The sequence below is a fragment of the Sinocyclocheilus anshuiensis genome, unplaced genomic scaffold (genome assembly GCF_001515605.1).
Source record: "Sinocyclocheilus anshuiensis isolate Anshui unplaced genomic scaffold, SAMN03320099.WGS_v1.1 scaffold1885, whole genome shotgun sequence".
Classification (NCBI taxonomy): Eukaryota; Metazoa; Chordata; class Actinopteri; order Cypriniformes; family Cyprinidae; genus Sinocyclocheilus; species Sinocyclocheilus anshuiensis.
The window spans coordinates 563,746-570,367 of NW_015542322.1; positions in this window are offsets into that span (position 1 = coordinate 563,746).

The window sequence follows — 6,622 nt, forward strand, 5'->3', positions numbered from 1 at the left end:
AGCAACCTCCCAGGCCACCCTAGCAACCACATAGAAATGCCCTAGCAGCCACCCAGAACACTGTAGTGCCATGTTGGTGAGTTGTGCAAATGTAAAAATCTAGATTCATTTTGCCTGACCACACCACCTGTTTTTAGCATCTTCTAATACAGACAATAGACCTGATCAGAATATTGAGTCACCGCAATGAGACCCAGAGCGCTAGTTATTCCCCTTGAGGTCTATCTACAGGCTTCATCTAATTTCATAAGAGCTAATTAAGCAGTGAAGGAGAGCTGGGTAAAGGGTTAGTTCCTGAGCCGGAGCACAGAGGGGAATGGTTTTATCTCTCTGTGTCCAAGGGCAATGCCACTCCTCTCTCGTGAACACAAAGTGCCACCCACTATGAGTTCCATGCCCAAATATTTACACTCACTGCAGGAATGACCCCCACCCCACCCCTCTTTTGATGCGGTTTACAGCTCAAAACTCACTGGAAAATGTGGCTTTGGCACAAAGTCAATGACTCACAGCAAATAAGCAGCACCATTACATTACAGAAAATAAAGAGCCACACTGTTGTTAAAGGACACTTGAAAAAGAAAACAAATGGGGAGGAGTATGTAATGACAAAGGGAAGACACGGCTTTATTCCTCAACCACTTTCCTCTGTCCACGCACACCACCGCTTCCTACAACCACCAAACACATCAATCGCGTGGCCCTCTTTTTTCATTTACCTGGAAAAAGCCAAGAATTACAGAGCTAAATTTCAGAGAGAGAAGAAAGCAAAGGAGTAGATATGGAAGAGAAATATCCCCTTGAAAGTGCACGCAGACAGGGCACAGGGAGCTCACAAAGACTGCCCTTGATCAGACCAGTGTAAGAACAAAGGCGAGATTGTGGAGACATTGAAGGCTTTCATGTGGACAGCCACTGTCTGTGTGCAGGCCGCTTACTCATGGGCAGGCGAACACAAAACCAGGGCCATTTGCAGCTCATAAGCGGCAAACGAAATATACACAAGCACAGTGGCCCCAAAAAGTATTTAGACACTTCAGCTACACTTAAAAATACATGAAAAATGTCATTATATGTCAAAATGTCAAACCAAGTGGCATTTATTTTAAGTCAGCATGAAATCAAAATTCACCCGATCTATTTTGAAAATGTTATAAACCTTATTGTGAACGATTCATCCATTTTTTTGACCTTGCAATCTTTAAACGTTTAAAATCGTTTAACTACATTTTTTTTTTTTTTAATAAATCAATTACACTTGTATGTACAACACAATGCCTAAAGATCATTTTTGCTACTAGTCGAAAATGTATGGGCATACATTTCAAAAAACTAAAATTTGTGAGGATCAATATAACAAGTATGTCGCCTGGTAAAGTATTATATAATATAATATATATTTAAAATTATATTTAAAATATACATTAAACTATAAACATCACAAGGTACTATATATGTACTATATTATACATTATTATATAATAATATACAATATTTATTATAACATATTTTATGTATATAAATGTTCTATATAAGTTAAAACAATTTTAAAAAGGCCTAGAATCTAGCATTAGGCTACTTAGTTATACTAGCATCAGTTTTCCATCTCATGACATACATTTCAAAAGTTTAAAGGTGTCCCAATATTTTTGGGACAACTGTATATGCACATAATGCACCAATATAGATAAGCTTCACAGCATTTCAAGGCACAAATGTTCTCTGTGCTATGAGGATATATAAAAGGCAGACTGTGAACTAATAACTGTTTAGATTTATGTGTGATTATGTTTACATATGCCGGCTTTCGACATGAAATAAAAAATAGTGTGTTTCCAGGGCCCAACTGTGCAGTGAAGCCTTTACTTATGGCTATTTAAGAAGACATTTCCTGTTTAGAACAGGATAATGTGTTTCTCTTTGGCCTGAACCTGCAGCTCTTGCCAGCAGCTGCTCTGTGGCGATCCTCACACATTTTTGTGCCACGGAACGAGGGAGGAGGAGGAGGAGGAGGAGGAAACGGGGCAATAAAAAAAGCGCGAGAGAGTTAGGAGGGGGCCTGAGATTCCAGAGGACCCAGAAAAGTGTGACATTTCTGTGACACACTTTTCTGGATGAGTGTGTACCTGTCTGTATTTGCTTGTGTTTGAGTGTACATATGCGTGTGGGGTGAGTGTGTGTGTGTTCCTGAGCATGTGTTCGTGAAGGCTGAGTTAGAAGCGGATGCAGAGATAATGGATGGATGTTGATTTTACACTGTCACCACTGTATGGCCATTTGGAGCCATTAAAAATCCCCAATGTATCTTTGATTCCAGCTCACTTCAGCTGCTGTGCTCCTTCTGAATTGTATGTGTATGTGTTAGTGCGTGTATGTGTATGTGTAAGTGCCTATTAGATCTGACAAAACGATCAAAAATGAAAACCATGCTGGAAAGCAGAGAGACACTGAATGCAAGATTATTATATGTATATATAAAGTTAGATTGATTCTGTTTGGAACAACATGCTAATGTATGTAAGATATCACGATTGCAAAGTGGCATATACTTATAAATACATTATAGCAGCAATTGAGCAATATCACAAATCACAAGTAAAAGTTAAGTGTTACGGCCATATGAAACAGCAGGTACTTTGTTAACATATAGGCCTACTGTATACACACACACACACACACAGTATGCACACAGGCAGACACATTATAACATAAAATTTCCGTTAGAACGTTGCTAACGTAATTCAAAAACGTCAAGTTAGATTAATTAGCATTGGCAGTTTGGCCAATTTTTGAGAAATAGCCTAATAAGTAGGCAGTATGATTGCTTTTATACAGCAGTTCCATAAACAAGAAGTTCATATTGACTTACAGTTCTGACACAATTTGGTCAGATATGTTGTCTTCAAAATCCACAGGAGAGGAGAGCAGAGCAACGCAGTAGTGTTGTTCCTGAACGATTCAGTGTTTACGAATGAATCGATTGAATGATTCAATAAAACACCCGTAAAGACCGTTGGTGATTCTTGAACAACATACACACTACTTTTACTATGTCTGCTATAAAAAAAATATGGTAAAAAACTGTAATAATAGTGTGGCTACATAAGAATAGCACTATTCAGGTATTGTTTAAAAAAAGACAAATTAAAAATACATCAAATTACATAATAAATGCCCTCATAATATTTTTAATGCCTCCATTCATTCCACCAGATCAGTTTTACATTGTATTGTAATTTTTTTTTTTTATGCATTGTGTAATCTAAACCTGTGATCTAAATCTAAATCTGTGTATAAGATATCATGACTGAAATTTAGCAACACAAACATCTCCTCCATAGTGAACAGCAGTATCAGACAGACTATTTTAATTTTACAGTATGACGTCAACAAAGGCTTTCCTTCAATTTGCAAAAAAAGATTCTTTATAATATGCAGCACACACTCACTTCTCTAGAACAGAGGAGCCTAATAAAGCTGCACTGTTGATGGAGAAGAGAGAGATTAGGGGTCATAGTCCATAAAAAGGAGGATAGGGGGTTATATGGTTATTTGATGGAGGGATGGAAAGACTGAAAACTGGGCGAGGAAAGGGGGGTATTCCTGTACCCCATCTGTTCCCCTCAGTCACTACTAAGAAGATAGAGATGGGGTCAATCAGAGGGCAGGGGCTGGGTAGCTCATTTGCTGCATGTGAAGCCATGAAAGTCATCTAAAAGAGATTCATTAGTAATGTTAGGGGAGCACTGGCTGTACCCCACTAATTCCTCAGCAGCTGCGAGCCACGCATCTGGTCTGAGCCATGGGCCTGTGAATGGCCGTGATTCAGTGGGTGGGGCCGAAGTAGGAGGAGCCACTAAAATTATCTGTGATCTAGGCTTTTCTCTTTTAAGGCACTGGGCTGCCACTGTCTCCTCTCTTTTTACCGCGAGGGTTATAATTAGTGAGAAATGCCGAACGCAAATTTCTCAAAGAATTATTGAGAGGCCCGAAAGCGGCACAGAAAGATTTCCAGAAGCATGCGGTGGCCATAGCTTGTGTAAACTGAGGCCAAATCAAAGCATTTATGGTGTAATATATTATATTTAGAATAAACTTTCATCAAGCAAACACTAAATGATTCGTTAGTTTTACAGAAACCCAAAACCACCCCAATCACTCCCCACCGCCGCACAAGAATGAGGTGCCTTCTTTCTCCATGCGGACCCCCCTACCGAGACTGTATATCAAAAAATCAGTCAAGTGTCGGCATTCGCACATAACCATGTCTCAAAAAAGGATTTTAATTGGAGGAACTCGGCAGGAGCCGACACAGGAGCCCTTTCTCTGCGGGTCGCATGTAACAGGCCCCGCCATTGACCGGACTCTCCAGCCCCCGTGGCTGATATACGGCGGGCTTGTATTAGGATGGCTGTGCGTAACTTTGAGAGGAGAGGCTACGTAGATCAGCCCATCAGCGCAACTCTTGTCACCCTCCTTTTTTTTATGAGTCTGTTTTTTTTTTTTCCTGTGTAAAGATTTATGACAAGTTTTTTTTCTCTGCTATTTCATGGCTGTTTGAGTGGGGTTAGTTAAGCCCAATTCAACATGAAGACCTGATTGAGATGTACTAACAGACGCTACTGTAGTTGGCAGTCACGGGGGGAGGGATAGGTTGGGTACAGCAAAAGACGTTAGGAGAGGCAGAGGAATGTTTCAGGCCTGTTAAATAGCCGTCTGTCAAGCCGAGACGCTTGCCATGTTTGGGTGGAGAGCAGCTTTTAATGGGGAAAGACAATTTGGCGCTCTTTCTGAAAGACTGACTTTCAGTGAGTGCTTTACAGGCATCCAGCGTCTGTACACATGTGGTCGGACAACTGATAAATGGACAGGACAACTAATCTGAAAGGAAAACATTCTCACTTTAATTACCCCCTATCTTTAAGCTGTGTGAAAACTGAAATTATAGCTGTCAGGCCAAGTAAATACTGAATGCACAGCTTTTCCCTTCACAATTGGCATCTTGTGTGTTTGAGTGTGTGTGTGTGTGTGTGTGTGTGAGAGATTCATCCAAAGCCGTAATAGCAGTATCTGTAACGTAGAGAGATTTAGTCGTTCTAATGGTGTAAATGTCATTCTGACACTTTTACTGTCCACATGCACATGCCAAGGAGCTGACCTATGCCTGTGCATGTGTTACTGCAGGAAAAATTCTCAACAACGTTGCTGACCCCCACGCAGTGACGTGTCGATGTGTCTGAGGCCGTGTTCTGCTTATTTAACAAGAAATATCCATGAAACAATGAACACTGTTTTTAAGTACCAGTTAATATTCTGTCATCTCCCAAATGTTCTCCCTAAAGCAGGGCTGTAACCACTATATACACTTGGAGGGACATGTTTTCCCTGAAATTTTAAATAGTGTACGATTAATATGAGTTCTTTAATGTTGAATTCTTAAACTTTAACCCTCAATATTGAATCTTCGGCATTTGGTTAAAAATATATATACATATACGTTACATATACAGTATACATTATTAGTGCTTTTTGTCAGTTATAATTAATTGATTTATTTTGTCAGCAGGGTTATGCAAAATTCAGATCTATCTATGCCTATAAGCAAATTAATTTGAAAAAAATTCTTAATTAAATTCTCAGTCACACACAAACTTGCATATGCAGAACACAGTCTAAAGGTTTTTCTTCTAAACTGTTTGTCTTATCTTTATCACTGAGCCTGCTGTATTTAAAACACACCACCATGAATTAGAAATAGATTTGAAACTCATGATAATTCAATAAAGAAATTATTTGATTTAGTAAATCATATTAAAACAGGTGACACTGGAATGAACAAACACCAACAGGACTGTTTAGAATACTTAAGTAATCGATTAGTGACTGAGCGTTGACAGATTATTGGCACAGGATAAGGTATTCATTTCTTTTATTGAATTCTGCCTTTAGTTTCAACCAGGCTCCCATTATAAATAGGTCAGACTTTTGGTTGAACGGTTGATTGAGGCATAGCACAAAAAACATCTTTTGTTCCTTTTATTCACAATTATCAACATAATGGCCGTTATCTGCACCCTTTAGCGATGCTGATGGTTTATAGAGAGGGCTTTAATAGATTTTAGGAGGACAAAGGTAGGCAATGTTTAGCTGCACATGTCAGTCTTTTTGTGTGTAGGGAGAGTCTGCATTAAAAACCTCATTCACAAGGCTGGTTGATGTGTAATTAAATGTGATTACTGCCTCAGTCTGTGTGTGTCCTTTCTGAGGTCACTCGCACACACACACAAGCGCTGCAACACTCCGTCGCCAGGTTTCATCCCCCTTCCTTGGCTTCCTGAGGAGCCTGTGACTTTGGTGGCTGATGGGAAATTTTGTGCATGCCTGAGCTCACAAAGGCGCTCTTTCAGCCGCATGCATGCTTGACCTCTTGCAGTTCATCGCCCCGCTTTGTGCTCCCGTGACCTCGCGCCGACCAGGGGTTTCCCCTGGAGGTCAGCGGTTCAATCGGGTGCATGTGTCTAATTTCTTCCTGGCTACAGAATCTCTCCCCCCCCCCCCCCCCCCCCCCCCCCCCCCCCCCCCCCCCCCCCCCCCCCCCCCCCCCCCCCCCCCCCCCCCCCCC